We start from the raw sequence: 26,011 nt of genomic DNA on the forward strand, positions 1-26,011 counted from the left end.
GGGAGATCAGTGGGGAGGGATGGGGGGGACGAATGGACAAGTGAGTTGTGTAGGGAGCGATCCCTGCAGAATGCAGAGAGAGGGGGGGAGGGAAAGATGTGCTTAGTGGTGGGATCCCGTTGGAGGTGGCAGAAGTTACGGAGAATAATATGTTGGACCCAGAGGCTGGTGGGGTGGTAGGTGAGGACCAGGGGAACCCTATTCCTAGTGGGGTGGTGGGAGGATGGAGTGACAGCAGATGTACATGAAATGGGGGAGATGCATTTAAGAGCAGAGTTGATAGTGGAGGAAGGGAAGCCCCTTTCTTTAAAAAAGGAAGACATCTCCCTTGTCCTAGAATGAAAAGCCTCATCCTGAGAGCAGATGCGGCGGAGACGGAGGAATTGCGAGAAGGGGATGGCGTTTTTGCAAGAGACAGGGTAAGAAGAGGAATAGTCCAGATAGCTGTGAGAGTCAGTAGGCTTATAGTAGACATCAGTGGATAAGCTGTCTCCAGAGACAGAGACAGAGACAGAAAGATCTAGAAAGGGGAGGGAGGTGTCGGAAAAGGACCAGGTAAACTTGAGGGCAGGGTAAAAGTTGGAGGCAAAGTTAATAAAGTCAATGAGTTCTGCATGCGTGCAGGAAGCAGCGCCAATGCAGTCGTCGATGTAGTGAAGGAAAAATTGGGGACAGATACCAGAATAGGCACGGAACATAGATTGTTCCACAAACCCAACAAAAAGGCAGGCATAGCTAGGACCCATACGGGTGCCCATAGCTACACCTTTAGTTTGGAGGAAGTGGGAGGAGCCAAAGGAGAAATTATTAAGAGTAAGGACTAATTCCGCTAGACGGAGCAGAGTGGTGGTAGAGGGGAACTGATTAGGTCTGGAATCCAAAAAGAAGCGTAGAGCTTTGAGACCTTCCTGATGGGGGATGGAAGTATATAAGGACTGGACATCCATGGTGAAAATAAAGCGGTGGGGGCCAGGGAACTTAAAATCATCGAAAAGTTTAAGAGCGTGAGAAGTGTCACGAACATAGGTCGGAAGGGATTGAACAAGGGGTGATAAAACAGTGTCGAGGTATGCAGAAATGAGTTTGGTGGGGCAGGAGCAAGCTGAGACAATAGGTCGGCCAGGACAGGCAGGTTTGTGGATCTTGGGTAGGAGGTAGAAACCGGAAGTGCGGGGTGTGGGAACTATAAGGTTGGTAGCAGTGGATGGGAGATCCCCTGAGCAGATGAAGTCGGTGATGGTGTGGGAGACAATGGCCTGGTGCTCCTTAGTGGGGTCACGATCGAGGGGTAAATAAGAGGAGGTATCCACGAGTTGTTGCCGTGCCTCAGCAAGGTAGAGGTCAGTACGCCAGACTACAACAGCACCCCCCTTACCGGTGGGTTTAATAATAAGGTTAGGATTAATGCGGAGGGAGTGGAGAGCAGAGCGTTCCAAAGGAGTGAGGTTGGAATGGGGACAAGGTGCAGTAAAGTCGAGACGGTTGATGTCCCGTCGACAGTTAGCGATAAAGAGATCCAGAGCAGGCAGAAGACCAGAGCGGGGTGTCCATGAAGAAGAGGAGGGTTGAAGACGGGAGAAGGGGTCATCGGTGAGGGTGGAAGAGTCCTTGCCGAAGAAGTAGGCTCGGAGACGGAGACGGCGGAAGAAAAGTTCCGCATCGTGGCGAACACGGAACTCACTGAGGTGTGGGTGAAGGGGGACAAAGGTGAGGCCCTTACTGAGAACAGAGCGTTCTGCCTCCGACAGTTGAAGGTCGGAGGGGATGGTAAAGACCCGGCACGGATGAGAGCTGGGAACGGGGGGGGGGGGGAGGCTGGGGGTGTCAACGGAGAGGGGAGGGTTGGGGTGAGAGGAAGATGGAGCCTCTGAGGGCCCAGGAGTTGACGGTGGGACCTGAGGAAGACGGGGCTGCGGAGTGGTGGTGGGGGAAGGGGAGACGGGAGTCACAATAGCAGCACATAAAGACCCGGCCTGAAGTTCAAGGCTGGAGTCGCAGTTGGTGGTTGCGCAATCACTTCGAATGTGTCCATGGTGGTTGCTGGAGTCCGGGTTTTGAATATGCCCTGATATATTTTATATGTGTCCATAAGTCAGAAAATACATAAACATCATTCAGTATGGTCACCATACCATGACAGAATTGTAATAAATGACATTATATCAATGAAAGATTGCTTTTAGAGAACAATTACTCCAAATGGAGAGGGGGGGAAATTAATCCTATAAAGTTATGTATTTACATAAGTAATTTGAATATAATAATATTGTGGAAGTCATTCATATGGTGGAGATGTCCATAAGTTAGCTGTTCATAACCCAGCCACTGTCTATACAGTAACTATATGTTATGTATGCAATAACTATACAGCAAAGGTGAGGACAGAGGAGCAGGTCTATACAGTTGGAGTAGGCATGATCTGTCATTCACAGTGGGCCACCAGGGCAACAATTCACACAAAAAATAACATTACCCTTTTTAAGGATGTCCGGTTGTGGGCACACAGACATTGCATATATTTGTTTAAAGTGCACTCCAAAATTTAAATTCTCCTCCCCCTGCTTCCCTCAGGCCTGAACTTTGACCTTTATAGATCAGAGTGACCAAAAAGGTCCACCATACTAAACTTTTTAAACAACTTTTCATTGAAGTAAGGTTCCTTGTCCTATGTTTAAACCAGGTGTAGCACTTCTCCTTCAAAGAGAACTCAATTCATTTATCATTGATACAGAATTGCTGCCCAGAAAATATTTAGATTCTTAATCTTCCTGTTTCACCAAGAGCTGTTCCTTCTGTGAGATCACCATTTGGGTGAGCGGATGAACAGAGTGGGTAGTCCTCTTGTTTGCATTTGCAATCAAGGGCAATTGTTCTCAGCACTGTCCTGCCGGACTCATTAACCCATTGAGCTGCAGGGACTGGAATTCGTAACAGCTTGATAGGAATGCAAAGGAGTAATAACAAAGGCTACTTGTGACATTTTGTGACTGCAGTTGTTATGTTTGTGCATCTGTTGGTATTGCCTTAAATCTCAGGTGGCTACGGTGCCATAAATGCTCAAAGATGCTTGTGGTTGGGGGATACAAGTGCTGATTACCATCAGCAAACACATCATGAATCAATTCCCTTGGATCTCAGAAATTAGGAAGAACCAGGTGCTCAATAATTTTTCTGATACATGGTGTGACAATTTATTGCAAAGGCTTCTGGCAAAAGTCAAATCGATTAGCAATGTCTCCAAAATGTAGGTCAGTGACATATTAACGAAATTCAGCTGGCAAAAACTATTGAAAGCAGAATACAAAATGATTCAGGTAGGATTGTCAGGAGCTTATTAAACCCTCCCTTAACAGTTGGCTATTTTTGATATTAAACTTTGATGAGCCCAGATAAAACTGCATTGTTCATCTGAGTAATAGCATAAAGCAAAACTGGTTTCTTTTCAAAATTTAGTCAACAATACAAAATAAACATCAAAGTATCCAGCTCAATAAAAAAAGGGGTAGAGCATATGGATTATCTTTCCAGTGTTTGGATGTTAATATGATTCACCCTGATTGTAGCACCGTGTCTGTATTAACGGAAGTATTTGTAGTTTGATGCTTAAAGAGATTTTTTTTGTGTAAGAGAACACTGATTGATCTTCCTGGCACTATTCCACACACCTCCCTTCATCTCTTCACTGGCTACAAGCATATTTAACTTTTAATAAGTCACCTTTGGGACAGTAACGACAGCAGGTGGTGCAAACGTAGACTCAAACTTACAGTAACTAGTGTGCAGAAAGTTTGGGCCTCACTCAATTTATCAGAACAAAAAAAATCATCTATTATATTTGTACCCGACTGATGTGAAGCTTGACCTACTGTTCAAAAGATGTGAAACAATATACCTTACGTTTCTCACATAGCAGGTGGTGATTTGGCCTATTTAATCTACGCCATTTTTTTTCAATATTCCAACCAAACCCAGTTCCTCACATTCCCAAACTTTTCTCTCTCACATACTAGAGCAACACACTCAAAATGCTGGCAGGACTCAACGGGTCGGGAAATGTCTATGGAAATGAGTAAAGAGTCAATATTTTGGCCCAAGACCCTTCAGCAGAACTGGAAAGGTAACAGGAAGAAGCCAGATTAAGAAGTATGGTTAGTGGGAGAAGGGCAAGGTAGAAGGTGATGAAGTGAGAAGCTGGGAGGTGATATGTGAAAAAGGCAAAGGGCTGAAGAAGGAATCTGATAGGAGAGGAGAGTGGACAGTGAGAGAAATAGGAGAAGGAGCAAAAAGAGTAGATGATAGGCAGTTAGGAGAAGAGGTAATAGGCTAGAGTAAGGAAATGAAGAAAAAATTACTGGTGCTTGGAGAAATAAATGTTCACACCATCAGGTTGGAGGCTACCTGGACAGAATATAAGTTGTTGCTCCTCCAAGCTGAGGACGAATCATGGTGACATAAAAAGGAGGCCATGGAGTATCATGTCAAAATGAGAATGAGGATAGGAATTGAAATGCTTGGCCATCTGAAAATTCGGCTTTTCAGTTTTTGGATGGAGCTGAGATGCTCGACAAAGCGGTTCCCCAATCTACGTTGAGTCTCGCCAATGTAGAGCAGGCCACACCGGGAGCTTCGGATACAGTAGATGACCCCAACAGATTCACAGGTTAAGTGTTGCCTCACCTGGAAGGCCTGTTGGGGGCCTTGAATGGAGGTGAGGGAGACGAATGGGCAGGTGTAGCACTTTGGCTGCTTGCAGGGATAAGTGGCAGGAGGGAGATTAGTGAGGAAGGATGAATGGACAAGGTAACCATGGAGGGAGAGATCGCTCCAGAAGGTGGAAAGTGGGTTGAGAAGAGGTAAAGATGTGTTTGATCGTAGGATTCCATGAAAGTAGCAGAGGCTCATGGAGTGGTAAGCGAGGCCAAGAGGAACCCTATCCCTGTTAAGTTTGCAAAAAGATGGGGTGAGCTTGGATGTTCTGGGAAATGGAGGAGATGCGGGTGAGGGCAGCATCACTGGTGGCGGATGGGATACCCTGTTCTTTAAAGAGGGAGAACATCTCTTTGTCCTGGAAAGGAAAGCTTCATTCTGGGAAAAGACGCAGTGCAGACAAAGGAACTGAGAAAAGAGAATGACATTTTAACAGAAGACAAGGTGGGAAGAAGAATAGTCAAGATAACAGAGAAATCAGTGAGTTTATAAAAGGTATTGGTAGACAGTTTGTCTCCAGTGATGTTCCACATAGCCAGTGAAAAGCCAGACATAGCTTGGATCCATGTGGGTGCCAATAGCTACATCATGAATTTGAAGGAAGTGGAAGGAGCCAAAAGAGAAATTGTTGAAGGTGAGTACCTGTTCCGCCATATGGAGGAGGCTGGTGGTGGAAACTAGTTGGGAACAGCATTTTGTGTGTGTTGCGCTGGATTCTGTGTCGACAGGACATTTTGCATTTACTCTCTCACATACCAAACAGCTCCACTTCAATTCTCCTACAATCCAGAACATGTTTTCATCTCACAGGGTAAATAATGACTCCTTTGTGTGTGATTCTCTTGAAATGGAGCACAATGTCCTCCTGCTCCACAGTATTTCCCAAACTGGCAGAATTATAAACGATACCTAAAGCAGAAGGTAATGATTTAATAAAAAGAATCAGAGGATAATCCAGCAAATTAATTATTAAAAAATCCCTCAACCATTATGAAATAATAAATGTTACATGATGCTTTTGATTTCAAAAATAAGCTTCATTTATGGTAAAAATATATAAAAGAAGAAACAGTGCAAAACTTTTACATTCATGGTTATATTCTTCAATTGTCTTCAGCAATATTTAACCCTTACATACTGTTCGGGTCAAATTTGACCCGTTTTGACATTTGACAGCAGTAAAAACACCCTAAATGCCATTTTTTAGCTGAAATTTGATGACTTTTCCTGAAGTGACCCAAAATGCACAAAAATGAAAATATTTGAAAAATTTTTATACTTTTGTACAGGTGCCACAAATTTTTGTACATTGAGGCTGTTCTAGGTCAAATTTGACCCGTATCTATTGAAATAGATTTTAGATCTCTGCAACATTAATTAAGGATTAATGTATATTGAGGCTGTTTGCGGTCAAATTTGACCCGTATCTATTGAAATGGATTTTAGATCTCTGAAATATTAATTAAGGATTAATCACCCATTTATTAATGTCAGATAGGCTATTTATACATTCTAAATAGATCTGTGGTTCAAAATTTGGTATAGACACTTGTTATGAGGGGATTCTTGGGCCGGGTCAAAATTGACCCGGACCATACTGTGAAGGTATAGAATATGAACAGATTGCCTAGGTTAAGATGAAGTCTGTGAAAGCTGAACCTTATAGAATGCTTTTCATTAATTATAGAACATAATCATTTGATGGTTCTGTGGTATGACACAGATAAGCAGAAGTTATGTTGTGGGTTTATTGTGGGTAGAACTCTCTTTGGTTCGGTATAAATGTTTTCTCCCGGGTTCCAACTCACTGCTAGAAGGCTCCTAGAATAGTCTCTGCAAGTCAACTTTCAGCTTATGCTGGTTAGTGTTCACCACTGACTTTATTTTATTTATTTTGAGAAACAGCACAGAATAAGCCCTTCTGTCTCTTCGAGCCACACTGCTCAGCAACCCCCGAAAACACTGATTTAATCCTAACCTAATCACAGGACAATTTACAATGGCTAATTAACCTACCTGGTACGCCAATACTGGGAGGACCATTGGAGGAAACTAAAGCACTTGGAGGAAACCCATGCATTCAGAGGACATACAGAGACTATTTAAAGTGGTTGCCAGAATTGAATTCTGAACTTCCAATTTAGAAGCTGTAAAAGTGTCGCATTGACCACTATGGTAACGTGGCCCCCATTTACGTTTTGTGCTAAAACACCACTAATAAAATTCACATGAAGGAATCTATCGTAGAACAATTCATGATTTGCCCAAGTAGTGCCATGAACAGTGGATCCAGGAGCCATCCCTGTAATCTTTAACTCCTCAGAATGCCTAGTAACAAGACCATGGGGGCACCGATCTAACTTTCATCTCATCATTATTCTCCAAGGAAATAAAAAATAACTTCATTATTTATATGTGGTCTTCATGGAGGTTCGTCACCCTCAAGGGCCAGAATGTTAGGAAGTATTCTGGAATAATGTGAATATAGCAAATATTAATTCAAACAAGAACCAGTCTTCAGTTCTTACTGTAAATAGTAAATTGCAAGTAGTCATCAGTTTGAAGTTACTAGGACATATTTGCGTATAAACAATACTGTCTGGAGCACTGGCTGGCTTTCAGCCGGGCGTTGGCTACGAAGAGAGGTAATTTGCAAAATGAAGTGAACATGAGATATTTCTGTTATGTAAATTGGCCTGCATCAAACCAGGCATCACTGACTAAATTATTTTGCACCATTGTGACTTGAGCTCAAACTGACAGACCAGATTAAAATAAGGGCAACATGGTTACATAATGGTGAGCACAATGCTTTACAGTACAGGCAACCCGGGTTCAATTCCTGCTGCTGTCTGTATGGAGTTTGTATGTTTGTTCTCCCTGACACCATGTGGGTTGCCTCTCGGTGCTTGGTTTCCTCCCACATTCTAAAGAGCTAATGGTTATTAGATTAATTGGCCATTGTAAATTAGGCAATTAAATTAAATAAGGTGATTGCTGGGTGGTGTGGGTCTATTCTGCACTGCATCACTGTAAAAAAAACAGCAAACGTGGCCATAAGTATAAGGAATAAATAGTTGGGACATTTGTGTACTCAAGAGTCAGCCCTAACAACATTAATTCTGGGTGTCCGGATCTCTGTCTCAGAAGCTTTTAGACTATTTGTGTGAATTACTTTGTCCCAGTAAAGGTGTCTCAACAATCAGAGCTATCGGCCACTGTGGATTTCAAATCAAAAGCAGCATTGTCAACCCAAAATATTGAAGTAAAAAAATGTCACTGTAACTAGTGAAATTGTATTGAATCACCTACTGTTACCTTTGATCTTAAGGATATAAAAATCTGATGCACTTTGGGTTTGTGAGACTACCATGAGGATCTTCAAAAGAATGACTGCTTGTCATGATCACAGTCACAACACACCCAGAAGAGCCATCAAAATTTCCATCCAGAAATTCTGGCAAAGAAGCGTTCTCTTAATGCAGTACTGAAACATCATCCTGACTCGTTATCTACCAGAGTAGCACTTGAACCAACACATTTTACGATGAATATTACCAATATAAACATAGCTTATAATAAACTTGAATAAGGAAAAATAAAAAGGATAATTTTGCTATTTAATCAAAATTCAAAATTCTGTTTACCACAATAGTACAGAGACAACATAAATACAGCTGTAAATTTCTTCAAAAAAAGCAGGTAGGGAAAGCAAGATTCGGCTTGATTAAATCTGAATTTCCTATTGAGAGACCTATTACAGAGAATGGTTGGCATTCTCACAGCAGATAGCCAACACACTCTATCAGAGGAAAAGGAATTCAAACATTCTGTCTTGTAAACTAAGAATATCAGCAAAAATGTGTTATCTCTTTTGAAACAGAAATATACACTAGACATAAATGGTATTGTTATTTCCCTTCAGAAACACATGATGCCTGATAAAAAAGCATATAGCATACCTCTGATTCTTTTCCTCAGCTTTTCACCAGCAGATTAATCGGTTACTGCTGGTGACATTTGGTTTCTTTTCCGGATTTTCATCTGCTTTTCAGATGATTATTTGAAGACAATCAACAAATTAAGTCGAGTCGTTTCTCAGTAAACTTGGAATTGGAAGGAGAAGACTTCAATCATGGCCCAGTTGAGGGCAGAGAAAAGTCTCCAGTTCATTCACCCCACATTTTAATGTCCCCATGTTTCCCAGAGCTCCCCCCGGATTCTATTGTTAGGGTGTATTTGGGATTTATGGAATACAGCAAATATTAATTTCAACAGCAACCAGTCTTCAGATCTAAATGTGGATTATAAATTGAACTTAAAATGCAGCTCTGAGCAATGGTGCTCTTGGAGCTGTAGACTGGGGTCAATTGCAAAGCCAGAATACCGCATTGACCTGATATTGATATATATGTGTGTGTGTCACTGAAGCTAGAGCCAGTGGTGATTAACATTCAACTTAGGGTGTCTTGAGAATCGCTGTGAAGATCTAAGTACTTGAATCAAAGGAAGCATTATCAATGCATTGTAACCATAGAATTGTCCTGTTGTTACCTTTGATCTTCAGCATATAAAAATGTGATATGATGTTGGTTCAGGGATCCTCTATCCAGAGTGATTTCAAATACTATCAGCTTGTGTGTGGCGAATAAAGACTTCTATAGTACCAGCTGTGTCTCTCTGGTGGTTTTCATTGTCAGTCATAACACTACCACTCATCAACACAGTAAGGGCTATTTACAATGGCCAATTGACCTATCAAACTGCACATCTTTAGGATGTGGGAGGAAACTGGAGCACTCAGAGAAAACCCAGAGGGTTACTTAGAGAACATGCAAACTCCATGCAGCCAACAACAGAGGTCAGGATTGAATTTGGGTCACTGAAGTTGCGAGGCAGCAGCTAGACTACCTAAACAAGCTAAAAATACACAGTATCTATACAAGACGGGACAGACCGACTGTACTTCCTGAGGAGTCTCCAATCATTTAACGTCTGCAGTACTATGCCTCAGATGTTCTACGACTCAGTGGTGGCCAGCATTCTGTTCTACGCTGTGGTCTGCTAGTGCAGCATGGTGAGAGCAGCTGACACCAAGAAGAGTGGTAAGATCATCAGGAAGCCTGGGTCTGTTCTAGGGCTGGAACTGGATTCCCTGGTGGTTGTGTTTGAGAGGAGAATTCCGCAGAAGCTACGGAGCTTTATGGACAATCCCTCTCACCCCCTCCATGAGTTACTGGACGAACAGAGGAGCACCTTTAGTAACAGACTGTTTCCACCGAGGTGCACCACTGAACGCCACAGGAGATCCTTTCTTCCTGTGGCTATAAGACTTGACAACTCATCCTCCTTAAGTATAAAAGTAATATGGTTTCATTGCATATCTGTATTTTGCACTATAACTTTTTAATGCCAATTTTGTATTCTTTTTTGCATCTCAATATATTTTGAAGTATATATTTCTGACTGAGCAACCTTACAACAAAAATTTCCTTTGGAATAAATAAAGTTTGATTTTATCTTATCTTAACACCCAATATCTATCAATGCATACAACTAGGCAAAAAATATATAACTGTTGTCCATGGATGATCAGAATCTTAGAATTCTGACGGACCATTTGCCTTTCCAAGGTATTTTTAGCAAATGCAATAGTTTTAGTCAGTGCATAAATTGACAGTGGCTGTATTCAACTGTGATCTAGACTAGAAGAATATCAGAATCAGAATCAGGTTTATTATCACCGGCATGTGACGTGAAATGTGTTAGCTTAGCAGCAGCAGTTCAATGCAATACATAATCTAGCAGAGAGAAAAAATAATAAATAAAATAAAACATAATATAGTACAATATATTATAATAGTATAATATAGTACCATATATAGTTTAAGAAATAGTACAATGAGAATGCAGACGCATAGACTTTCTGCCATTTGGTGCACCTTGTGATACCCCAGTACTGGGCATGCAGAGTGGTACAAACAGCCCAGTGCATCTGTGGATGTGAACTTCCCTCCACTGAGGATATTTACAGCAGCAGGTGCATAAGGAAAACCTGGAAGATCATCGGGGTCACCAGTCACCCCAGCCATAAACTGTTTCTGCTGCTTCCGGCTGGCAAATGGTACTGCAGCATTACAGCCAGAACCAACAGGCTATAGAACAGCTTTGTGCTACATTAGACTGATAAATTCACATATCTGTACATTGTGATGGAGTCATAATGCAAAGATTTTTACTCCCTCACGATGTGGGACGGGGATGTAAGATTTAAATAAATTTGAATACTGGAATGGGTGATCAGTTCTCCAGTCACTATTTAGCAGTTTATTCCCATGACCAAGTGTGAAATCAGCTTCTCATGGGTGCAGTTATTCACTTCTCTGGGGCTGGGCATCACTCAGCATGCCAACATTTATTGATTGTGAGTTGTACAACTTTGAGCTTTGCAGTCATGATTGTTAATGGCGGAGCTTGATTTCAATTCTAGATATTTAATTAAATTATAAATTCTATACTTGATAATATGGGATTTAAGCTTAGATCTCTGGTTTACTAATAACGAGCTGCTCTCAGTTCAGCCCACCAACAAGGGATGTGAAGCAGAATGTGAAAATGAAATGCTGTTACCATCTTAGAGAAATCCTATGACAGCCAGTATGCGACTGTTCTTTAAGGATTCAGAGCTGTTTTTTCCACTTGCAAGTTAGTCTGAAAGAGTTCTATGAAGGACCCAATACAAATCCCGTAGTAAAAATAAACACAAGCGTTTCTGCAGATGCGGCAAATCTTGAGCAGCATACACAAAATGCTGGAAGAACTCAGTAGGTCAGGCAACATCTAGATTTTTTTCATTTGACATTTCCAGTAACTGCAGTTATTTTTCTATTCTGTATTTTCATGCTTTTTTAATTCCTACAACACCATTAAATGTATGCAGTGGAATATGACATAGCATTGCCTCATAAGTGAAAAGGGCAAATTATGGAGGGAAATAAATAGTTGATATTTTAGGCCGAGACCCTTCAGCAAGTCTGACAATCTCCAGTCCCAGCCTGAAATGTCAATGATTTACTCCCCTCCATAGATGCTCTCTGACTTGCTGAGTTCCTCCATCATTTTGTATATGTTACTTAAGATTTCCAGCGTCCGCAGATTTTCTTGTTCTTATGATTATGAACAAGTAACCTTTCACTGAACAAGGGAATGTTTGGTGCATGGTTTAGTTGTAGCTTTGCATTGCTGTTTACATCCACATTAAAGAGTAAGTGATGTTGTGATCGTTTTGGGAGATGTTCCTTTAAGAAATGTTGACCTCTGACTGACATATGTTCTCTCTAGTCAGATGACAACAGAAAATAAAATGGATTTTCACCGAGGAAAGCACGAGCTGCTGAACTGTGAGTTTGCTCTTATTCAATGTTTGCAGGGAGTGTTGTTATATTTCCAACCCATAGGGGAGAAAAGCCAATAACTGAAGCAAAAATCTACATGAAGTACATTTATATTGTTTAAATAAGCTGAGTTTTAGCAATGAATATTTTCTTATCCTGATATCAATTTAATTGCAATAAAATATATCTCAGAATTCAAAGAAATGAGCTTTAAATTAGAAGTTAATTTATGAAACTCGGTACAGAACATGAAAATCTAAAACATATTTTCTTTTTCTTCACCTGAGAAACCTCTGAGCTGAGGATAAACTGCTGTTGAGATACAAATTTAAATTTCAGTGTCTCAGAGTACTAAAGTTCAAAGTAAATTTATTATCACAGTACATACCGTATATGTCACCATATACTTGAGATTTGTTTTCTTGCAGGCATTTACAGGACAATAAAAAATAGATTTGAATTTATGAAAAATTATAAATAACAAAGACTGACAAGCAACCAGTGTGCAAAAGATAAATCATGCAAATAATAAAAAAAAGTAAATAAATAATACTGAGTTGTAGAGTCCTTGAAAGTGAGTCTTTAAGTTTTGGAGTCAGTTCAGCATTGAAGAGAGTGAAATTATCCATGCTGGTTCCGGAGGTTGATTGTTGAAGGGTAATGATTGTTCCTGAACCTGTTGGTATGGGTACTAAGGCTCCTATACCTCTTGTCTGATGGTAGCAGCAAGGATGAGCATAGCCTAGATGATGGGGATCCTTGATGGTTGCTTCTTTCTTGTGGTTGCTCTCCTTGTAAACCTGCTCAATAATGGGCGGTACTTTGCCTTTGATGGACTGAGCTGTATCCACCACTTTTTGTGGACTCTTCCATTCCCGGGCATTGGTGTTTTCATACCAGGTTGTGATGTAACCAGTCAGGATACTCTCCACTGTGCAGCTGTAGAAGTTTTTCAAAGTTTTAGATGACATGTTGAATCTACACAAACTCCTAAGACAGTATAGCTGTCGTGCCTTCTTTGCGATGGTACTTATGTGCTAGTCCCAGAACAGGTCCCCTGATGATAATACCAAAGAATTTAAAGTTACTGACCTTCACTATGTCTGTTCCCTAATGAAGAATGGCTCATGGTCCAGTGGCTTCTTCCTCTGTAGTCAATAATCAGCTCTTTGATTTTGCTGACGTTGAGTGAGGGGCTGTTGTTACGGCACTAATCAACCAGATTTTCAGTCTCCATCTCATCTGTCAATTCCTCACCATTGTTGATTCAGCTAGTGACAGTGGTGTCATAAGCAAAGTTAAATATGGCATTGGAGATGCACTTAGCCACACAATCATTAGTACAAAGAAAGTAGAACAGGGGACAAAGCACACAGCCTTGTGGAGCACCTGTGCTGATGGTGATTATGGAGGAGATGATGTTCCCAATCCGAAATGATTAGGGTCTGCAAGTGACGAAATTGAGGATCCAGCTGCATGGAGAGGTATTGAGGCCTATGTCTAGGAGCTCAGTGATTAATTTCAGGAGACGATAGCATTGTCTGTTGAGCTAGAGTCAATTAAGTATATCTGGAGTTTCATTATCCAAATGTTCCAGAGTGGAATGTAGAGTCAATGAAGTGGATTTTGCTGTTGGTCTGTTGTGTTGGTAGGCAAATTGAAGCAGATCCAAGTCATCTCCCAGGCAGGAGTTGATATGAAAAAGCATTCTCATATTGGAAATCAGTGCTACTGGATGATAGTCATTAAGGAAGTCTGCCACATTCTTCTTGGGCACTGGTATGAATGATGCATCTGTGAAGCAGATGGGTACCTCAGACTGCCAAAATATATCAGTTAACATTCCAGCCAATTGATTAGCACAGGTCTTCAGTAACTGGCCAGGTACAATGTCTGAGCCATTTGCTTTCCATGGTTTTACCTTGTGGAAGGATGTTCTCACATCAGCCTCAGAGACTGAAATCACAGTCATCGCTGCTGTTCAGTTCATGAAGGTACCTCCATGTTCTGTTGATCAAAGCGGACAGAAAAGGCATTGAGCTCAAATGGGAGTGAAGTATTTTTGCTAATTATGATACTTGGTTTCACTGTGAAAGAGATGATGGCAATCAAGTCCTGCCACTGCTGCTGTGCATCCATTAGTAATTCCAATTTGGTTCAGGATTGCCATTTTACATGTGAGATGGTTTTCTGGAGGTCATACCTGGACAGCCAGTCCTGAATGCCACCGACCTAGGCCTCAGCAGATTGTGGATTTTTTGCTTCACGTGGGGCTTCTAGTTGGGGTAGACTCTGGATAATTTCATGGGTACACACATCCATGATTGTCTTTATTCATAAAAAATTGTGGAATATTCCAGTCCTTTGATTCCTTGAATGTGGCCTAGTCCACTGACTTAAAGGAATCCTGTAACTGATCCTTGACTTCCTGTGACCACCTCTTTGTTGTCATTATCTCTGGTGCCTTGCTGTTTAGCCTCTGTCTATACGCAGGTAGGAGAAGGACAGCCAGATGATCTGATTTCTTGAAATGAGATTGAGGGATGTATTAATAGGTATTCTTGATGGTGGTGTAGCAGTGGTAGCGTATTTGGTCCTCAGGTGCTGCAGGTTAATTGCTGATAGTAGTTAGGCAGAGATTTCATTAAGTGAGTATGATTGCAGTCTCCGGCAAGGATGAGGAAGACATTAGGATAGGCCATTACTTGTTTGTTAATCATGGCACTCAATACATCGAGTGCTTGCTTGACGCCTGCCTTTGGTGGTACGTAACCTGTAGTCACAATCACGGCAGGGAACACTTTCGGTAAGTAGAATGGCTGCCACTTAATCATGAGATGTTCCAGGTCAGGAGAGCAAGAATGTGACAAGACCGCTACATCTGAGCACAATGATGAGTTTATCATGAAGCAAACCTTGCTGCCCCTTCCCTTTTTCTGATGCTGCATTTTGATCCATCAGGTGGATTGACAACCCCTCGGATTTGAGTGCCATGTCCAGAATGTCGGAGGTAAGCCACATCTCAGTGAAACAGAGCAATCTCTCATTTCCCTCCGATATAGTAATTTTGTCCCTATGTCCTCGATCTTGCTCATCAGTGACTGTACACTAGCCAGTGAAGTGCTAGATAGTGGAACTCAAATTCCCATTTGCTTCAGCCTCACTTGAAGTCTGCTCCATCTTGTGCGCTTCCTGTGATATCTCACATAGCAGCCATGGTGGACCAGACACTTTAAGGTACAATACCTGCATTCTTGAGAGTCAAGTTCACCAAGTCCTTCATGAGACTGTAAATCACTAGTGCAAATAGATAGTTCCAAAACATGTTTCTTATAAATAAATTACAGGCTGCACATTGCAGCAATAACAAATCAGAAGCTGTGTATCTAGTAGTTTTGTGAGCTCCCCACAAAACATCACTGAATATTTGCTGTGCCATCTTTTCTTGTCTTGACCGAAATGGTGATTGTCATCGTTCCTTCCTTTGGTTGCTTAGCTAAACAATGTTTGGCTAAACCTGGATACGACAAGAAGAGGTCAACTTCCGTTCATTTCAGAAGTGGACAACATGGGGGCTTGAGAATCGATGGAAACATTGTGGCAGCAAATGAAGAAATTAGGGCAGCAGAGTAGAGCAATAGAGCCTACTACTTCATAGCTCCCGTCATCCAGGTTTGATCCCAGCCTCTGATTCTGTCTGAGTGGAGCTCACTCATTCTCATAGATTTCTTCCAGATGCTCTGGTATCTTCCTTCATTCTAAAGCCATACAGCTTATTAGGTTAATTTGCCATTGTAAGTTGCCCCTGGTATGTAGGTTCTGGGAAGTGGTGAGGAGAAAGTGGGAGAATCAAAGAGACTGGTATCACTGTGGATGATGTTCAACACAGACACAGTGGCTATAGTGATCATGTTTCTGTGTTCAATGATTCTATGAATTAGTCAGAGCTTCTCCCATAGATCCTTGTTTAATGATATCCATTCAGAATTAAACTTTTTTCCCCCCATTTCTGCATTAAATGAAAATAAGGAAGTCCTTGGTTGTGAAGCACACTAGAGTCAACTAGTTAGCCAACCCACAGTTCAGGGCTGAAAATGAGCAACTTGAGAAATGTGACAAATAAAATATCTGCAGCCCTGGAGAACTCGATAAGCTTGATGTGTGAATAGTGACAGGCATCTCAGATAGATGCTACCAGTATACGGAACGGTTCGCTCAGGGAGACCCGATGGAAGTACAGCATGAATCATTGAAAGGTACAGAAGTTATTCTAGCCATTGGCTGTTTGCTGGGTCAGTCAGCCTCTGCTGCTGCTTAGTTTTCTCGTTACAGTCTGATGCCTTTCCTTACATAAAATTATCTCCTTTTTCTCTGAAAAGCAAAAATAGTCTATATGTTAGTGCCATATTGTCCAAAGCATTCTGTGCAGTGTGGGACTCTCTCAGAAAGAGATCACAAGCATTTCACCTCACTGTCTATGTGCTTATGTTGGCAGGATGAGATCACCTGACCCTAAGCGTGCTAGCAGAAACTTCTCTTAATTATTAAGTCCTATATTGAATTTGCACATACATTTCGCAGCTCAATTCCAAATCATCCTACGGCTGCATTTCAAAAATTACTTTTCATTCACATAAAAAAAGTGTTTTTCTATTATTTCAGTCAAAATTGTTACTTATTAATAGTGTTACCCTGTTCCATCCATACTGTGTAGCCATTATATAGCTACTGTTTTGCTTTCCAAAAATGGGTATTCAAAAAAATCCAACACTTCACTAGGACATTACTGGCATTCGTTTTCAAAAATTAAGATAAATGATAGTGGAGTGTTCCCATCAGGGAATTGGAAGGAAGAACAAGGAAATTTTCTAGAAGACCTGATGAGAGTAGGGGCTTGTGATGATAATGAGAGGAACCATGATTTGCCAGATAAAGATTGAGTTATATGATAAGTGCACTAGGGCAAGAGCATGGTTAAAGCAAAGGAGATAATATACAATACTTATAAGTGGTAACAGCCACAAACCCCAAAGACTGAACTTGTAGGACATTGAGTACTGATCAAGACATCAAAACTATACTGCCGATGACAGACCCAATGTAAGTGTTGGGTTTCAGTGGGACTCAAGTGCAGACCAATGAATACTTTTTCACTAAGATTTATTAGGGAGCACAAAAGTGACAGTCTTTCAAAAACAGAAGGCATGCATGAATCCAAACTGGCAGGCAGAGGTCTTACCCAGGAAAGGCAGTCAGACGAGGACAGACAATCCAGAGCACACAGGCAAAAATCAGGTCCAAGAACGGGCAAAATCCAAAACACAGAATCAGGCAAAATTGGCCGGTAGAGGTCACAATGACAGGCTAGAACAATACAGGTCAGAATTGGGACAAACTGGCTGAGAATGCTAGTCAAGGCAGGGTTTAAATGGAGAGGGTAATGAGTGAAAATTAGAAACAGGTGGGTGCAAATGAGTAGACAAGCAGGTAATTGGAGGAAGTCCAAAAAGGAAAGGAGCTGGGCCAGAACCCACATGGCCAGGTGAAAGAAAACAGAAATTAAAGACTGTCGTGATCCAGAGCTACCAGCAGAGGCCCTTCGACCCAGTGTTCAGGCCAGATCCTTAAAAGTGAGAGACTGTTGTCGGATGTATTATACAAAAACAGCCAGGTTAATGGACCAGACCAATGACAGTATCCTGCAGCCAAGTACACATTTGCGTAAGAAAATTGTGGATTCTATTCTCGGCTGTATCAGGAGAGATTGAACAGACTCAGGCTGCATTCATCATAGTTCAAAGGATGAAGGATGATCTTAATGAAATTTAAAAACATCCTTCCTTCAAAAAGCTCACTAGGGTGGAGGCATAGAGGCGGTTTCCTTTGCAGGTCAGAACCAAGAGTCATAGCCTCTGAATGCAGGGCAGGCCATTCAGGACCAAGACCGGGAGGGTGGAGGAAGCTCAGTCAGTGAGTTTATTCAGGATACATATCTATTGATTTCCAAATGCTAGGGGAATCAAGAGGTAAGGGATAGGGCAGGAAAACAGCTACCTTGTCAAGATCTCTTGGTATCATATATGTCCCAATAAGTTTGTCTCTCATTCTTCTGAATGCCAAAGAATGAAGACCAAGACTACCTAGACTCAATTGATTGAACAAACCACTCATCCCACAATTAGTCTAGTGAATCTACTTTGTACTGCTTCCAATGAAATTGTTTGGAAATGGGGGCCAAAACTTCCATTGGGAGTAACACCTACACCTTGGTGCTCCCCCTTTTGCCATGGCGATGTACTTTTATCTGCTTTAAGGTGCTGTACTTGCATGCTTGAGAGTTAAGTCCCCTGAATCTTTCAGATGATCACGAAATCACTAGTTCATTAAGATGGTTCAAAAGTACGTTACTTACAGGGAAACTACACACTGCATATTGCAGAGTGAGTAGTTCAGAAGAAGTAAATTTAGTAGTTTTGCAGGCTCCCTGCAGCGTGTCACCTGTGGTTCACCAGCACCATCTTGCCCTTCCATTATCAAAGACACTGCCTGTCAGACGATGCAGCTAAGCTTAGTGAGCTGACTGACATTGATGGGAAAGATCAAAAAGGACAGAACAACATACAGAAAATGTTGGAGGAACTCAGCAGTTCATGCAGCATCTATGGAAATTGATAAACTGTTGACACTTCTGACCATAGATACTGCCTGACCTGTGAATTCTTCCAGTAGTTTTTGTATGCTTCTCTGAACTTCCAGCATCTGTAGAATCTCTTGTGTTTATCAAAAAGAACAGTTTGTGTTCTTCTGTTGTCCTGACCAGTCATCAATCCTTAGCTGTAAGGATTTAGAATTGATAATCTGACTGTAATCTCAACACTTCTTGCAATAATCTGTTGCACTCAAAACCAGGTAATGAATTTCTCAACTTCACAGTTGTTCATTGACCAAAGAATGTTTTAGACCTCCTCATTTTGTGCCTTCTAAATGCAAAACACACCCCCCCCCACAAACACACATGCACACACACTTTGCACATCATTACTTAGTAGTATTTGAAGCACAGTGATGGTAAATTAATTCATCCAAACTCACTGACAGGTGATATACATTCTACATCAGATCCATACTCAACAATTTAGGAACAGTTTCTTCCTATTTGATTTCTGAACGGTTCAAGAACCCATGAACACTACCTCACAATTCCTGTTTTACACTAATTTTTTATTGTAATTTACAGTTTTTTATGCCTTGCACTGTACTACTGCCACAAAACAAAAAAATTCATGGCATGTCTGTGATATTAAACCTGATTCTGATTAGAACTGTGCAGTCCAGGGAAGTCAACACTAGAAAATTCTTCTAAAAGCTTTTTCAATATACAGAGAAAATAATTGTGCTTTTGAATGAATCTATATCATCAATAAAGAAATTACAGAACTTTAACAGGTAACCAAGCCACCTTAGATCTGGCTTTTCTTCATTTCAGGCTTGTTACTTGCAATAAGAAAAGTTATTTGTTACTAACTTTTCATTAAAGGTCCAAACCCGATTTGCAGCTAACCTGTGATTCTCCAGTACAAAAAGATTTGCAGAGTCAGCATCTCCAGTTGATGATTCTTCATCATGAAGTTAACTCTGATTTTCTTTCCACAGATCTGTTGAATGTTTCCAGAATCTTTTGTTTTTATTTCAGGTTTCAGTATCTGCGGTTATTTTTATAATATATTTTCAGGCATTTTAAATTCTTATAACAGCATAAAATTTATGTAGCGGAATATGACGTTGTAATACTTCATTGGGGTAAAGGAAAATTGGATGGAGTTTAATCTTTCTCGGAAAGGTATCTTTTGATGAGAGTTATAGAACAGAAAGAGGCAGCCAAATCATAACGTTTGAAATGTGTATTTTCAAGGTCCAAGGCCATGAATCTCTGAGAGCTAAAACAAAATGTTATGTAGGAAGGTGGAGAAAAATAGAGTGCTTGAGCAATGTGGAGGAAAGTCATGGAAAGAAATACTACCCAAGAATGATTATACCTTTTCTGTAAATAGGGTCTGTGATGTGCTTATTATAATAATTACATTGCATCTTCAGTCCTGTTTCCTTCTGATTCCACAGCATATCTCCATCTCCAAGTCTTTGAGGCAAGAAGTAATTCTGCACAGTTAAGTAAAATTGCAGATGAAAATCTTGATGTAACTGATGCCTGAAACGTTCAGTTAGAATGTAAATTGGCTTAATTATAAAAGATACTTTAGAGCACAGAATGCATGGGAATTTGATTCATTTTCTAAATTATTTATCAGCTTTTGGTTATCTTCTGATCTTAAGTTATACAGCTAATGTCATTGAAAAAAATAGGAGAAAAGATTTGATCAACTTATTACATTTCCTCTGGTAATAATCTCCCGGTAGCAGTTCTGCTTAAACTAAAATTATACAAAATATATTATTTTGTGTTTTTCTTCTCCCATATTTGTGAACAGAGAATTTACTTCCATGAACATATCTGGTATCATTGAGTGATATAACACTTAATCATGATCCTTGTTCTACATTGAGATTCACAGTGGCACGTCAGCACAGCTAGAACAATAACTAACACAGCAACACTAACATTGATGTAATCTTCAAATTGTTAACAAGATCTTTTTTTCTCCCCCAGCAAGTCATTGGAATATAGAACACGTTGCTATAGAAGGTGGTGGCAGTAGAGATTTTCACATCTTCTAAACTTTAAACATCAAAGCTACGGACTAAGTGTTGTACTTGGATCAGTATGGATGGTCAGCATAGACATGTATCAGAACCTGATTTATCATCACTGATTTAAATGATGTACCATTTGTTTTGTGACAGCAGTACACTGAAATGACATGAATAATAAATTACAAAATTAATAAATAGTGCAAAAAAAATGAAATAATATTCATTCATAAATCTGATGGCAGATGTGAAGAAAGCTGCTTCGGATGTAATGAGTATAGGGCCGCCAGATAAAAGGACTGTTTTTCTTCCTAAAAATATCAATATCTCGAAGTTGAAATAGCAGAGGAAATGGTAGTGAACAGAAAAAAAAGTGAAAGATTCATAAAGGTAAATTACTCAACTGAGCCAAGAGCTGGAGAGGCCTACTCAAGATCAGTCTGTGACACAAGATTCTGTAAATGCAGGAAATCGTGAGCAATACCCACGGAATGCTGGAGGAGCTCAGCAGGTTCGGCAGCATCTGTGGAGGTTAACCCGCATTTTCTTTCAGACATTCATGAAAATGGGATATATTCTTAGAGTTTCATGCAAAAGAGTGTGGAAAAGCAGTAAATATAACTGAAATTATTTTAAATTGCCAGAGAATATAATGGACAATTGCTGCTTACACCAGGTCGGGCAGTAATTTTGAATCTCAGTGACTGGACAACTCAGAGTCTGAGGCCTATGTGAGAACGTCCTTCAGGAGGGTGATAGCATCTGGCCCAGATGGCGTACCTGGCCAAGTACTCTGTGCTGACCAACTGATTGGAGTTTTCATCAATATCCTGTTTCAAGCAGACTTCAGTTATAGTGTTTTGAGAGTTTGGTGATGAAACATACAAACTCCTGCCTGAGAAGCAATTTGGATCCACTCCATTTTGCTTACTGTCATGAAAGGTCAACAGCAGGTTCCATTTTATTGGCTCTTCGCTCAACCTCGGGATATCTGGGCAGTGAAGATGCATACATCATGATGCTGTTCACTAATTACAGCTCGGCATTCAACACTAATATCCCCTCAAATCTAGTCAATAAGTTTCAAGACCTAGGCGTCAATACTTCCTTGTAAACATCGATCCATGATTTCCTCATTTACAGAGCCCAGTCAGTTAGAATTGGCAAAAATGTCTTCTCCACCATCACCATCAGCACAGATGCAACACCAGGCTGTGTACTTAGCCCCCTGCTCTACTCACTTTGTACTTATGACTGTGAGGCTAGGCACAGCTCCAATGCCATAGCTAAGTTTGCTGACAATACCACTGTCGTTGGCCAAATCGAAGTTCATGATGAATCAGCAGGAGGGGGACTGAAAATCTGGCTGAGTGGTATCATAACAACAACCTCTCACTCAACGTCAGCAAGACCATGGAGCTGGGTATTGACTTCAAGAGGAGGGAATTGATGATCTATGAACCAGTCCTCATTGGGGGATCAGAAATGGAGAAGTTCAGCAACTTTAAGCTCCTCAGTGTTATCAATACAGAGGATCTATCCTGGGTCCTGCATGTAGGTGCCTTTACAAAGAAAGCAGAACAGTCCCTTTGAAGTTTGTGAGGATTTGGATGTCATAAAACTTTGACAAACCTCTATGGATGTGCAGTGGACAGTGTGTTGACTGGTTGCATCACAGCCTGGTGTGGTAATAACAATGTTCTTGAGTGGAAAAGCCTACAAAAAGTATTGGATACGGCTCAGTCCACCACAGGTAAAGCCCACCCCACCATTAAGCACATCTACGGAGAGTACTGTGGCAGGAAAGCAGCATCCATAATCAACGATCCCCACCACCCATGCTCTCTTCTCACTGCTGCCATCATGAAAAAGGTACAGGAGCCTCAGGACACAAACCACAACGTTGAGGAACAGTTATTACACCTCAACAATCAGGGACTCGAACAAAAGGGAATAATTTCACTCAACTTCACGCTCTCCATCACTGAACTGTTCCCACAACCTATGAGCTCACTTTCAAGAACTCTTCATCTCATGTTTTCAATACTTATTGCTTATTTATTTACTTTTATTAAAATTATTATTTCTTTTTTCTGTCTTTTTGTATTTGGAAAGTTTGTTATCACATTGTTTCATATTGGCTGTTTGACTGTCCTGTTGGGTGTGGTCTTTCATTGATGCTATTTTGTTTCTTGTGTTTACTATGAATACTTGCAAGAAAATGAATCTCAGATTAAGTGTATATGGTGACATATATGGACTTTGATAATAAATTTACTTCTGAACCTTTTGAACTTCCTTTCGTTAAAAGGTTCTGGGTTCAACTCCTGACTGGGTTCAAACCCTGTACAGGAAAAAAAGACTCTCTGCAAATGCTTAAAAAGATGAAGGATAATTCAAAAGGATGTTTCATTTGAAAGAATTGCTTACAAATGCACAAAAGGGAAACAATTGGAACGATAGAATCTTACTCCTGCAGCAGTAGTCTGCTTTCAAAGTGTATCAAAAATTAAAACAAAAGGACATTGCATATTCTGCTTTTGTTCCTCTCTTTTTAAATCCTATTCTGTTTTCCCTTTTGTATTATATGCAAGAGCATTCAGCTCTTTATGCACCTTTGTGTTGTGATCCTGTTGAACAGGAGATTCATGAGGCATATCTACATTGTAACAATGTAACAATGCCACACAAGGGAACAAACAATCTGCATCAGGTGGTTAAAGACTCAATATGTGTATAAATTATGTGCAAATCCTTCCAAATAAACCACCTTTCTCTTGCTATGTATTCTGCTTAGTGCCTTTGTAAAGAAAATACACCTCCCTTTATTTCCCTTCCAGCATGTATTCTGTGGTAAACTTTTCGTTCTTCAGTTTGCCTGAAGATAGAAGAAAACAGGACCAGTTCCAGAAAAACTGGCTGCTAATTTAAGCTGACTATTTTATGTACGAGGGAGAAGCTTGCCATCAGCTGAGGTTAGTTGAAGAAAAAAAAATAGGCTTTATCGTTACCACACTGTATCTCTAAATATGAATAAATAAAACTACTGGGTGAGATTGGGAAAATCTCTAAGTGTATTGATGCTACACGTTCCTTAATCATCATTTCTAAACAGCAGCAAAACTAACTTTAATTTTCTGAATTTCTTCTTCTTTTACTTATAGGGACATTTTATTAATAATTCAAGGAATGTGGGCTTTGCAATCCTAACCAGCATTTAATTGCCCATCTCTGTGTGACCTGCCCTCTTGAAGCAAGTAAGATTCAAGGTGTAAGGTACATTTATTATCAAAGTATGTATGCAATTTATAACTCTGAGATCTGTCTTCTCCAGAAGCACTCCCACTCATCTTAACTGAATTTTACAGAAGAACTATTGAGATTGTCCTGACAAGCTGCAGCTCCATCTGATATGGGAGCAGCCGAGCATCAGACCAGACCCTGTGAAAGTGGCCAAGAGGATAATAGTGGTCTCCCTACCATCCATTGGGGACATTTATCAGGAGCACTGTGTACACTGGGCCCTTAGTAATGTCAAGGATCCCACCCATCCATCCATCCAGCATCTTCTTTGACTTTCTACCATCACAAAGAGACTCTGATGCATAAAGACAAGAATGATCAGTGTGGGAAACAGCTTCTTCCCTCAAGCCATTAAGCTTCTTTTCGCCCTGTGGCATTGCATTTGAAGTGGTGCCAGATTGCTTTGTACCTTACAATATTTAGTTTATGCATTTTACTTTGTTTATTTATGTGTAATTGCTTTGTAGATTTAATTCTTACTTTCCTAGGTTATTGGGTGTTATATGTGGGTTATGTGCTTAACACCGTGGTCCGGAGAAATGTCTCCTTTGATGGTAAACATGTATACAGTTAAATGACAATAAACTTCACGTAACTTGATTTGACTTGACTTGAAGCAGCTCTAGTCCTTCTAGCTGGTAGAGGTGGTGGCTGGGGAACAGTTGTCTCAGGAGTCATGGTGAGTTACTACTATGCATCCTGTAGCTGGTGTCACATCTACTGTGTCTAGGGTGGAGTGAGTGGCTGTGGACGTGGTGCCTATCGTCTGGGCTTCTATGTTCCGTGTGGCTTCAAGCCGCTTGGACGTTGTTGAAGCTGCACTCTTCCAGGCAAGTAGAGCAAATTCCATCACACTCCTGACTTGAGCGGTGTGAGTGGTGGACAGGCTGTGGGGGGTTAGAAGGTGGGTTACATACTGCAGAATTCCAGGCTCTGACCTGGTCTTACAGCCACATTGTGTATTGGGCTGCTCCTGTTCAAATTCTGGTCGATGGAAACCTCAAGGATGTTGAGTGTGGTGCACAGGATGGTAATACCATTCAATATCAGGGGCTGATATTTGGCGTTTTGCTTGTTGGGTGTCTTCACTGCTTTGCACTTGTGCGGTGCAGACGTTACTTACTTCCCTCGTTCAGGATATTGTTTAGATCTTGCTGCATTTGGATGTGGACTGCATCATTTCACCACACTAACAGAAACTGTGAGCACAGGAGGGACCCTTGTTTAACAGGATCAAACCTTGCCCTTAAGCTGAAGGAAGTGTGATTTTGAAAGTAATCCACATTCATTCTCTTCTTTGCTATCCTGTCCTTTGCAGTCAGAAACCTGATGGAGATTGATGGTTCCCCTGTCTGTCATTATTACATTGTTACAAATCAGACACATCACATGAATCGCCTGTTCAGCAAGAATGCTACACGAAGGTGTACAGAGGACAGTGTTACATACAGTAAAAGAGAAATAAAACGATCGGACTAAGAGAGGAAAAAAATGACAGTCAGTTTTAAGCAATTCTTCAGATGTAGGCTGGATAACATTAGAAAATGTTCTTGCCACAGGATAGCTAGCACTCAAATTAACAAGTCAAAATCTGTGGGTTATGATTAAACCAATGCTATTGGCCCAATCACAGTTGAAGAAAATCTTCATCAACAAGTAATTATCCTTAAACTCATTGAAATTTATAGATCACAGCAGTCTCTCTATTGAATCCTTGACACCACAGAAAGAGTACTTCACCTAATTAAAGATGAATCTATTGATGATGTTGCAATATCTTTTCAACAGAGGAAGATAATTACTTGAGGACAGGGCAATTCCCAGGTGTAGGACATACAAAAACAAATTTAGACATGATATTTCTTTAGCCATTGGAAACAATATCAGAGGGTTTTGGTGTA

At 40.7% G+C, this 26,011-nt stretch overlaps 1 long non-coding RNA gene across 1 annotated transcript; it reads left to right on the forward strand.

The window, feature by feature from the left end:
- The first annotated feature begins 23,647 nt into the window (after positions 1–23,647).
- Positions 23,648–24,680, forward strand: LOC134359658 (uncharacterized). Its single transcript, XR_010021164.1, has 3 exons — positions 23,648–23,782; positions 23,972–24,064; positions 24,142–24,680. It is a non-coding gene; the product is annotated as an uncharacterized LOC134359658 (long non-coding RNA).
- Positions 24,681–26,011: the final 1,331 nt, after the last annotated feature.

This window comes from Mobula hypostoma, chromosome 21, assembly GCF_963921235.1.
Source record: "Mobula hypostoma chromosome 21, sMobHyp1.1, whole genome shotgun sequence".
NCBI classification, from domain to species: Eukaryota; Metazoa; Chordata; class Chondrichthyes; order Myliobatiformes; family Myliobatidae; genus Mobula; species Mobula hypostoma.